Raw genomic sequence first — 12,240 nt, 5'->3', positions numbered from 1 at the left:
TGGAGAAGGAGAAGGCTTTAGCCACTAAAGAGGGGAAAAAGGAAAGTATTAACATGTAGTAAAGGGAGAGGAAATATATAGTAAATGGAGAGAGTAAGCAGGTAGTAAAGGGACAGAGTAAGTAGGTAGTAAAGGGACAGAGTAATTATATAGAAAAAGGGACACAGTAAGAAGTAATAAAGGGACAGAGTTAGTTGGTAGTAAAGGGACAGAGTAAGTATATAGAAAAAGGGACAGAGTAAGTAGGTAGCAAAGGGACAAAGTAGGTAGTAAAGGGACAGAGTAATTAGTAGTAAAGGGGCAGAGTTAGTAGGTAGTAAAGTGACAGAGTAAGTAGGTAGTAAAGGGACAGAGTAATTAGTAGTAAAGTGACAGAGTAAGTAGGTAGTAAAGGGACAGAGTAATTAGTAGTAAAGGGGCAGAGTTAGTAGGTAGTAAAGTGACAGAGTAAGTAGGTAGTAAAGGGACAGAGTAATTAGTAGTAAAGGGGCAGAGTTAGTAGGTAGTAAAGTGACAGAGTAAGTAGGTAGTAAAGGGACAGAGTAATTAGGTAGTAAAGGGACAGGGTAAGTAGGTAGTACAGGGAGAGAATAAGTAGTACTAATGAGTAAAATCCAAGAGGAGATGGGTAGGGGGGCAGAGGAAAAAATGAGAGGTTTCATTCCAGAAGATGTCATGCTGTTTGGACAAAACGGTCCTCTGTCAAGCCATATCCAGCCTGCTGCTGGTGCCGCCACCCCCGCTGTACCCACAAAGCCATGTGCCAGCGCCCGCGTCGCGCCCGGCCTTGCCAAGAGCCGCCAATCCATCCCTCTCCACAGAGCAGATGCCACTCAACCGTCCCTAACAGACAGCCATCGCCGTGCCAACAGACACCAAATGTGTGAAGAGAAGGTGGCGGTGACAGAGACAGGGGGCAGAAGAACACAAAATGTGGCCAGATAAAGATTACCCCCCCCCCAACACACACACACACACCCATGCACGCACGCACACACACACACACACACACTCCCTGACTCACTGCCTTCTCCCGCATGGAGCCCCCCAGGCCTTTGCAGTATTCTAATTCTGTTTCCTGACTCTTATTATCCGCAGAGTGTGTGACATCTGAATCGTAATTAGTAGCTGAGGGGTGACTGGAGATCGAGTTCCCTCGAAACACCACGGGGAAGGTGGGGGGTGGGGGTAGGGGTGGAGGTGGGGGGGGGGGGTCTCTACTGTAAAAATACGGCAGGCTCTGCTCTTTCCAAAAAACACCCCCACCCACCTCCGCCCCATCCCTCACCTCCACCTTCCCCAGCTCTATCTCTCTCCGTCTGCAGGGCGAGACAGTCCGGCCAAAACGTAGCCCAGAGGGCATTTTTTTCCACCCCTTTATCTGGGAGTCCCTATCGATAACCCCAGAGCTTCTTCATTTGAGCACAAAAGCCAGATGACTCTGGCACGCCGAGGGGACTGGCGATAATGGGATTGAGCTGGTACTTAAATCTCAGTGAACCATGGCAGCTCCAGTAATTAGCGAATTGGACCCTTACTGAAGGGGGCTAATGATGGGTAATACAACCCCCGGTCCTACGAGCGAACCCGCGAGACGCGCGTCCGTCCCCCTGCCTACCCGGGAAAGGACAGGGCGCTCGCGTGCGGCAACCTGCCCGCGTCACCGCACCGGCAACGAAAACGGGAGACAACTTTCCGCAGAAGGCAAAAATGAAACCGGGGACAAAAAAAGATTCTCATCTAGCAGCAGAGCCACCGGAAAGAGAGGGGGTCCTGTCCTGGCACTGAAGGTTCATTAGGGGAACAATGGTGTCCCCGCGATTTCATTAGGAAAGGTTAATAAGGAGAAGCTGCGCAATTCATTACCCATGATGCTCTCTGTTGTGGTGAGGCAGGGACGGGAGCGAAGGGGACAGAGGTCTAAGTCTCGATCAATACACAGCTCAGCAGTGTACAAATAAATAAATAAATATGCATGCATATACATAAATGCTTAAGTCTTTCTCTCTCTCTCTCTCATACACACACACATACACACACACACGCAAGAAAACATCAATGCATTCAGCCACACATGTTGCTATTTTTCTCTCCCTCTCTCTCTCTCTCTCTCTCTCTCACACTTATCGTATTGAAACAGCACAGTGCATGTGGGGGTACATGCACCCACACATTTAAACGTGCAATTACAGTAAAGCCAATTCCACGCCACAACAATTTAATACCTATAAGACAAGGCCAAGTAAAAACTATTGCACTCTACGCTGAATTCAATTGCCTCTTACTGCAAATCCAATTCATTTGTATGTGGAGGGGGAAAGTAAACACTCGAAGCGCGCATCCCTCTCCTTCAGAAAAGGAGGAAGAAGAGGACTCTGGGAATTAACTTTTGGGGGGTTCAATGAAGCACAGTGTTACTGTGGTGTTGGGGGGGGGGGGCTCCCTAAAACTGTACATCATCAGGAGCGTGCGGTAGGGTAAGTGATTTCCACCCTACTCCCTGACCGCTGCCCCTCCCCTGCCAGCGTCGGCGCGGTCGCCGCATCGCTGAGGCAATTCGCAGGTCCGCTCCGGTGTAGCGCGCCGCCGCCGCCGCCCATTAAAATTCATGGGTCGTAGAGCCATTTCGCTAAATGCGCTGTTTCCCTGCTGAGAAGTGCCACGAAATCAGCCAGAACAACATTGGCTTAGCGCTGGGCTCCGACGCTCCCTCAGAAACGAAACTTTAGGAATGTGACAGACGCCGGCGTGCAACTTTTCTAATCTCCTGTCGCACAGCGCGCTCAGGTGGACGGGTCAATTGCGAAAAATGGCGGGGGGGGGGGGGGAATTCTGCCTTTTTTTTTTTTTTGCTACCCATTTTTTCCAAGCAAATTGATCCGACCAAAATTAAATACAGTCAAACGCAATTCCTCTATTTCCGTGGTATGCTAAGTCAATCTGCAGGGTGCGTTGCTCCGAACATGGCTCCTGGTCATCTTACTCCTTACTGACACAAAGAAAGGAGTTTAATCTACAGGAAATGACAGTCATTCTAAGTCCAGCGCACTCCAAATTACAAAAAAAAAAAAATGAAGAGACTGACCTGTTACTCCAGAGCAGTCCTTAAGGAGGCACATTAAACCTGCATCTCGCAATGGAAACTTCCCACTGTCATTAATTCATATCTCTCTAGGATGTTTATCATTCTCTGCTTTGTCGGTAAATATTTGCCCTTCTGTTATTTGTCACTGTTTATGCATGTGATGTTACTTTGAGCATTGTGTTGCTGCGAGATGATAAGCGTATTTCTGAGGGGGAGAGAGAGTGACATGACGAAGACAGAGGAAGAAAGACAGGGTGTCAGTGTCATTCCAGTCTGACTCACAGAACATTTGAAGATAATAGCCTAGCTAACTAAAATAAACACAATCAGGCGGGAAAACAATCACGTTGTTTCCCTCTCTGTCCTCCATAGGTGGGTGCCTCCACCCTGATGACCTGTCAGTGAGGTGCTGCTGCTCTGTTGCACATCCACCCACGGTCTCTACACAGGTACACCACGTATTATATGACTTATCTCCATCATACACCCACGGTCTCTACAGAGGTACGCCACACATTCTATGACTTATCTTCATCGTCCAAGCACAATCTCTACAGAGATACAGCACATTATATAACATCTTCATCATTGTCATCATTATTGTCGTCGTCACCATCGTCATCATCACCTTCATCATCGTCACAACCACGATAACCATCATCAGCGTCAGCAACAGCATCATCGTTCTTATTTCCATTCCATTTGCCCGTTGCTTATGAACCTGAACCGACCTCACACACCTGTACAGAGTGTCTTTTACGACACATAAGGCCATGCAGAGATCCAAAGGTGGCTTTCTAAGGGTGCTCTTTGTACACGCCCGTTGTTGTTTTAAAATGTGTTTGTGAGGTCACAGGCAGAGAGAAACTAAGGGCACTGAGAAAGTTTGCTATGTCATTATGACATCCGTTGCTGTCTTGGCTGCAATCGCCAGAGTAGTTCTGTAAAGTTGCCTAGTCAAAAAGGAAGAAAAAACACTTCAGATGTGTTGATTGTTTCTTTTGCTGTGGTATCTGCTAAACGTCTGTGCAATTCCTCAAGCTTAATCTAAAAAACGACAGCAAACCAGAAACTGACGCTCAACGCTATTTTTTTTCTCGTTCGCCCAAAACTGAACATGCCGCGGCAACTTTCTCATTCAAGTTAAAATGACAGCTCAACTAAAAGGAAGCAAGATCTGTCTCCTTTTTTTCCAGTTGTGTCAGAGAGGTATTTTGTTTAAAATGAGCTTTGAAAAAAGAAACAAAAAAAAAGGAACAAGCATTTTGTCAGTCTGTGCTAGTTCAAGTTTAATATGCAGCAGTTTCCTTTTCAAAACATTTGCTAGATTTGCTGTTGCTCTGTCACGTCTCCTGGATTAAAATTTGTGCAAAATTATGTGAGGGATTGACACAAGACACGAGAATAAAAAGATTAGGAAGAACAGAAGAAAAGGAAGAAAGCATATAAGGAAAAGGAGGATGGCAAAGAAGAAGATGCAAAAGAAGAGGAGGAAGAGGAAGAGAGAGAGAAAAAGGGAAAGAGAACTTATTTGCACACATTTCTTTTTGATGCAGTTCCTATGGTTTTTTCCCTCTTTGTTGGCATTTGAAAAGATGCGTATCCATAAGGAGTCCCCCCCTCTGTAAGAAAGCCTGACAGGGAGCGTTTTATCTGCACCGAACACGTCCCCCATTCCCCGAGACTCTTCAGCCAGTGAACCAGCTCTTCTGAAGAGCGATTCTGCCTCACAAAGACAGGAGAGAGAAGAAAGCTTTGTGTGTGAGAGAGAGGGAGAGAGAGAGAAAGAGAGAGAGAGAGGGAGAAAGAGAGAGAGATGAGGTGGAGTGGGTAGCCATACTGGGGAAAATCCCTGTAATATCTCCAGTCCTCCAGGCACACATGACTTTTTGCATGCATTTTTCTTTTAACATATTGTACCCTTTACTAGATATGCTATTATTATTATTATTATTATTATTATTATTATTATTATTATTATTGGAATTTGTGAGGAAGAATCTACCGTAGGTCAAACAGTAAGCCAATGAGTCAAATGCGAAAAAACAAAATGGGAAAACAGAAGCCCTGACCGCTCGCTACATGCTCACAACTCGCCGGTCACTCTTCTGCTTACTGTTGAACTGGGTTCCTCCCTTCTTTAATTGTGTGCTTGAATATAGTGCAACAAAGGGGATCTGCTGTGCTGCGCTGCCTCCCTTGATAACCCCCCAGGCCTGCCTCCGCTTTGCCTCGCCCCCCGCGCGCCGGCTCGCGCGGCTCACCGAGAGCGTTAACCTACATCGCCATCTAGTGATGGGAGAGCCAGCAGCGCGCCGGGCTCCGTCCTGCAGCCCCGTTCCTTCTGCCAGGGCCGTTTCTCCCAATAGCTCACCGAGTCCTAATGAGCCTGTAGGTCGAAGAACGTGCGCTTATGCCACACACTGCAGAAAATTTCAGAAAGAAACTAGTAAGAAAAACTCTTTTTACTTTTAAAAATGTCATTTTTAAATATTTGTAGACACATTAAATAAACAGAGGTACAGTACTTAAATATAAAATTCCAGTGTTTTTAAATAGGCAACACTGCACAGAAAATTTGTTTGTAAACAGTCTTTTGTGAGTATGTTGTTTATGCGTATTTCAAAATATCTTGTGCTACTTTTTAATTTACTTCCTGAAATTCAAATTCATGGTAGAAATTTGCAGTAGAAATAATCACCCGAAAATAATTTTAGATTTCAATGACAAGGATTTTTCATCTAACACTTTGAAAGACTATCTAATAGATGATTAATGATTTGTATAATACAGATCCTAACTGTGTAAAATATACTGTAACATGACCATAGTCTCCCCAAGATCCTACCAATTACAAATCACAAAAAAGTACATTTACGGGGCCCGAGGAATCACCCCTCTATATCTATGTGTGTGTATGTCTGTACGTGTGTTTGAGTGAGTATGTGTGTGTGTGTGTGTGTATGTTTGTGTGTGTATGCAGGGGGGAGGGGGGGGGTTGTGTGATGAAGCTAAGAGCAATTTGTAACATGTGAGGTCGTGCGATTCCCCTCGATATAACGAAATCACACGGGTCACGAAGGTCACGCGGCTGCTCGGCTTGGACAGGTCACCCAATGGATTGGAACTAAGCTGCTCTGACCGGGCCTGGTACCGCTGACACCGAGCACGCAGCGCACAGCCCGCGGTGAAGACTGACTGAACACGAGCGCGCCCGAGACAAGGGGAGACGTGTTCAGGGGTTAGATTAAGGAGACTGACTGGACCCTTGCAATGGAGGGAAGTCAGATCAAACTCAGCAAAGACATAATTGCTTTTGCTGTTGTTGTTATTGTTGTGGCAACATAATTTAATGTCACCCTTGTTCATATTGGTAGTTCTTGTTTAGTTGGTTTGATGCTTTTATTTATCTATTTATTTATTACGTTATGGTTGTTTTTTGATTGATTGATGGTTAAAGGTAGTGGTTACCATTGCTAAATATTTGATGGCGATTTGCTGGTTTGTATTTGTTGATGGCACAGTGTTCTTGTTCATGCTTCTGCCCATGGTGTTGTTCTTATTTTTATATTATGTTTAATTAATTCATAATGTTATTGTATGAATATTAGTGGTATTAATGACACACTAACAGGACATAATCAGATTTCATAAAAGAAAACCGGGAGAGCATTTATTTAATCTTCCGATCTCTGATAAGCCTGGAAACTACATTATGTATTGCAGAATGATCAAAATTATGATTACTTCAGCTGGTATAAACATTATAAATATTCATATATACAACAATATTATTTGTAACAAGGGAATTTCAGCAAAAAAAAGTGAGCAATAATTTTAAGCTGTTTATTTTTTAATTGCATAAAAAAGCTGTCCTGTTTTATTTTGTTTTGACAAACGCTACAAAGTGTGTGCATATTACCAGTTTACATTTCATTATGTTAAATATCAGTGATGCCTAGACCGTAGGAAATAATGTAAATATAATTAATATCACTGCAATTAGTTTATCATAATATTGAAATTTTTTCAAATAAAAGTATTAAGACTAATAATAACAGAACCAACAGCACAAGGCAAAAGACATACTACACTCCAGCCGACTGACAGTAATAGTGATATTATTCTGTATTTATTAACTTGCATATTAATGATTGCATGCAATATCAGTGAAAATTGTACAGTTATACAATGTATACAACAAAAGTATGAACAGTCGTATGTCAAGACAGATTTTAAACAGTTTCGGAAATATTATTAATGGAATGCTGATCAAGGGATAAAATCCAAAAAATATTGACATATTTCTGGTGGTAGTTACTGTACGTATAACAGATATACACATTTTCTGTTGATTTGCCCTGTATGGTTGGTCAGCTGTGGATGTTAGCAGAAAATATTATGATAATCAGTGGTCATTTTCTGTATGTAACACAAGTTAAGTAGTCTGATATGTGCTCGTTCATACATGGGAGTATCACTGTGAAATATTCAGTTTAATCTACACCTCTTTACATAAATGCTGTATGTGAATTTGGAAAGGACTTTGTTTTAAACGAGTGCCTTCAGACAATGCGGTATTTGATTGAAAATTCAACTACATTCATAATGTAAGAATTATATATTTAAAATAATAAAATCAGTATTATTGTATTTTATCGTATTGTAAACTGAGGGGAAGCCAATAATATAAAAGACCTGTAAGAACACCAAATGGTAAAATAGATGCATTAAAGATTGTTATTGCTTCATACAAATTAACTTTTTAATATTTCTTTTGATCATATGAAATGAATGAATGAAATGTGACATGTACGTCAATGAAACTGTAAATAAAATTCATAAATCTGAAGGGATTTATAAAATCAATTAAACATTACTTAAAGTAATTTAGAAATATGTAATATGTGTTTAATAATTTAATTATAAATAAAAAATATGCTCTTAAAAAGATTTCAAAATATATAAGATTTCTGATAACAATAGAAATAATAGTTGTCATAAAATTATGATTCCATACTTTTGGTATAGCAGTTTGACTTAAATTTTAGTCATAAAAAATATCATAAGGTTTTTATATATTTAAACATTAATACGTGTCTGACTATTTCTAGAATAACATCAAGCATTTTTCGGATTCCGTCACTTCTCTGTCAATTAGTGTTCTGGAAATGTTGTTGTTGTTGTTGTTGTTGCTGTTTTGTTGTTGTTGTTTTTGTTGTTGTTGCGGATGTCAGTTTAATCAATAGCAATATTAGCTGAGAGCTACACGCAACAGCTATGCATAGCAGAATGTGGCCCTCTCTGTGATCAGACTAACATTGTATGTGCCTAGAGATACAGTAGGAGTCATACCGGCTACTGAGTTTCTTTATCCTGCATTTTGGCCTGTATCATCAGGGGAACTCATATCTATCTGCTTCTCCCAAAGAGAAAGCAGTCAAAGTCACAGAGCTGAGATTACCCCCCCCACCCCCATAACCCCGAACCCCCAATGTCCCTGGCTGTTTACACCATGCTAATGATCAATTATTGGATAATTAATTTTCATTGACATCTCCTGTATAATCAAATCAATAAGACCCACTTAAATGCTAGTGTAATACAAGCTGTACAGTTCATCTTCATGGTAATGCTAGGCAGCTAAAACAATCTAATTAGCTCTGAGATCTAGTGAACGCTCAAGGATGGGTGGCAGTATTTTAATGTAAGACTTTTTTTTATCTTCTGTAAGGCAATGGTGGGGTGTGTTTGGGAGGCGGGGGGGGGATTTTTTATGCAGATATTACAAATGCAATTGTCTTTTGCATGCGAATGACTGTTTGGAAATTGACTTTTTGATTATTCATTTTGTGCAATAATTAAATATTCCTTGCCCTGGGTTGGCAAGCTTAGTGAACCACATGTGTAGTTATTAAATAGGGCTTGACAGATGTTTTAAATAATGTTTATTTATCGATACTAATATGAACCATTGTAAACAGTTGCTGTGGTGTGACCTGCTCAGTGGCCCTTGTCTTCGCTTTTGCTTCTCCAGAAAAAGTTTGCAGAATCGTCTCCACCTCTTTTGTTTATTCTTCTTTCTTTAGTTCCCTTTGGAAAGAGGAAAAAAGTAAAGTGTTACATCTGCCAAAACACTTAACAAAAATGTACTGTGCCAAGTACTAAGCCTGCCATCAGAGATCCCCTATATAGAATATAAATTCAAGGGCACATGTGTTTTTGTTTGTTTGTTTATTTGTCCGTTTTATATGATCTATATAACCAGTACAAAATATGCTTGTGCATTTAAAGATAAAAATATGCGTTTTTACAATTAGACAATATCATTTTGAGTCTCTTCAATACAGTAAAGTCTAGACTCTAGAGTCTCTTTAATACAACGAAGTCTACTGATGTATAAATTAATACTTAAATACATGAAACTATTCATTCATTTTAATGTATGATGAATGAATATCATATCATCATCTACATAGCAATACATGCAATGACCCCAACAAATTTGAACAGAAAATATCATTATATTTTAATTAGAGTGCACCTTTACCATTGGCCAACAATAAAGGGCATGTTTCATTTACAAAAATAAAAAAAAAACAGTATTTCATTTATAAAGCCGTCTATGCGAGTCAAGATCATTGCACGATTTGCAAGTCGAACAATGAAATTATAAAGACCGACTGAGAGACAAAACGAAGACTACTCCACAGTTGATCTTTTCACAGTTTTGTGCGAGGAGATAGCCAGCCCAAAGCATTCGGGCGACTACAGTAGCAACGCTCGGATCATCATTCACTAAAACACAGCTGAGGAACTGTGTTTGGAATCCACAGCAATACCCTTGGCCCCGGCAGGCACTGGATGTTCTGCCACAGGGACCCTTCAATTGCAAAGTTTTCCTTGACCTTCGAGGGTAAGTGTTTTCAGTACTGATAACACCCATGAATGTTCGCCAGTATCTGCTTTAGCTTAATTTGGCAGTATTTCATCCAGGTAATGGGTATTCTGGCTACTTATCTGGTGAATTATCAATACTTGACCTTAATATTATCATTCACATATATGCATAATTGGAGCTGCAGGTTGAGTTTCTCTGGAAAATGTCAGAGCTGCAAGTATTTCAAAATTTATCCAAGGGAAATGTTTGTATGCACAGCCAATTAATTTGCTGTGGCTATGTAAAATATATATTTTTTGACATAGCCATTAACTTAATCCAAAGAACATTGAATTAATTTCAAGTTCCAATGAAAGGTATTGTATGATAAGGTGTAAGCTAATCTAGGGATATTTCTAAGAATTTATATCTTGAATGGGTGCTTATCTTTTGTTTGAAAATAGAAATATCTGCATTCAGGTACTTGAAATGTGTTCAGCTTGCAGATAGTCACAGAGAGTGGAGTTATCATATCTGGTTGTATAGTTTTCTTTGCAGTTAATGTGTCTGATGGAAGTACAGCATGCATAGAACTGGAACCTGCAATGTGAAACTTCACTGTGAACTATTGTAAATCACTTAAGATTATCTTAAGCATACTCAAAGAATGACATGCATACCTAATATAAATTTCTGCAAAAGGCCACAAAATACATTGTTTCATCCCACACATGCGCACTCACACACACACAGTGTATATACTCGCACACAGAGTATACTCACAGAACCTCTCATCCATGTAAACACGCAGTGACTGATTCAAATGCTCAGATTAATTTCTTCAAACGCAGTCAGAGAAATACGCAAATACACATGCAAATTGACATTTACAATGAGTGGTAAATATTGAAAGGAGAGCTATAGTACTCTCATAATCACACACCAAATGTTTCCCAATCAACTTTTCTTAGGGTGTTTCTTTCATAAGGTAAATCTATTCACGTTATTGAATGTTTTTTCATTTTTAACCCCACATAGCCATGTGGACAGGCTTGGGATTCAGGTTCGTATTCAACCTCAGTTGGTTGTCACAGTCCCACCCTGAACCAAATAGCCTTGTTTAGGTGGCACAATAACTTACTGGCAGAAATGTTGATGGATCCCACACACACACCCACACACCCACACTCACCCGACCGCCCCCGTACCCCCCCGCCGTTGGAAGTGTGAGCACCACTTGTAAAGTAGGGGAGCGCCAGAATCGGACGGTTGGAGTGGGGTCTAGAGCACTGTGCTAAAAAATAAACAAATCAGAAACAATTAAGTGTGAATCCTCATAAAATATTCATAACCGAGTACCCCCTCCACGACAAGCCATCACAGCACCTCGGTCCATTTTCGTGTCCCGAACACAGAGATGTCTGCGCTTAAATCAAACCGGTAATTAGCAAATTGAATCAACAATTAGAGCAAAAAAGAGCTGCTCTGAATTAATGTCAGCCTAGTCACTTTTGTCATCCCATCACTGAAACTCTGAAGTACTTTCTTTCCCTCTCTCCCTCTCCCCCAGCACTCTGCTCAGCTGAAAGTTGAAGGCGGTTGCTTAAGGCTGTAGCCCTTTCCGCCTTTAACGTTCCTCGGTAATTTCAGACAATAGTTTATCACTGCCGGGCCAATAATTATTTTCCGAAAGCAAAATTTATTTTGTTTACCCGTGCTCCGACGGACGCTCCAGCCACTTTAATCATCGTTCCCCTTTTTTGCTTATGTATATTGACATTTCTCACTCCCGTCTTCCACCGCTCCAAGTTTGGGATGTCAGAAATATCGCTGGCGGAAATGAAACTATCCTCATTATGCAAATTCAGGGGTTCCACTGATAGGCATGTTCTGTTTCATAAATTACATCCCGTTGTCAGAAGTCAAACTGCATTTGAATAACTTCAGAGAAATTGTCACTGTGATTTGAGTGTGTGTTCCTCCCATGCCATTCTTGATTTAGTCAGCGTTTCTTTTTCTTTTTTTTTAATAGACATATGTTTGTTTGTTTGTTTTGTTTTTTTTTTCTAGCTAAAAAGTGTGCATGATTGTTTTGTCATAAATGTTATTTAAATTAGGTCAGCTCGCATAAGTAATTCTTTTTCAGGTTTCTGAATAATAATACAATGGAAATGTTAAGCATTTGAATAAATACATTTAAATTTTATATTTTTAATAAAATATGTTAAACGGAGCCAGTCGGTGTATATTTTTAAATTATTTTCCGCACAGTAAC

This window comes from Anguilla rostrata, chromosome 3, assembly GCF_018555375.3.
Source record: "Anguilla rostrata isolate EN2019 chromosome 3, ASM1855537v3, whole genome shotgun sequence".
NCBI lineage: Eukaryota > Metazoa > Chordata > Actinopteri > Anguilliformes > Anguillidae > Anguilla > Anguilla rostrata.
This window is presented reverse-complemented; position numbering follows the sequence as displayed.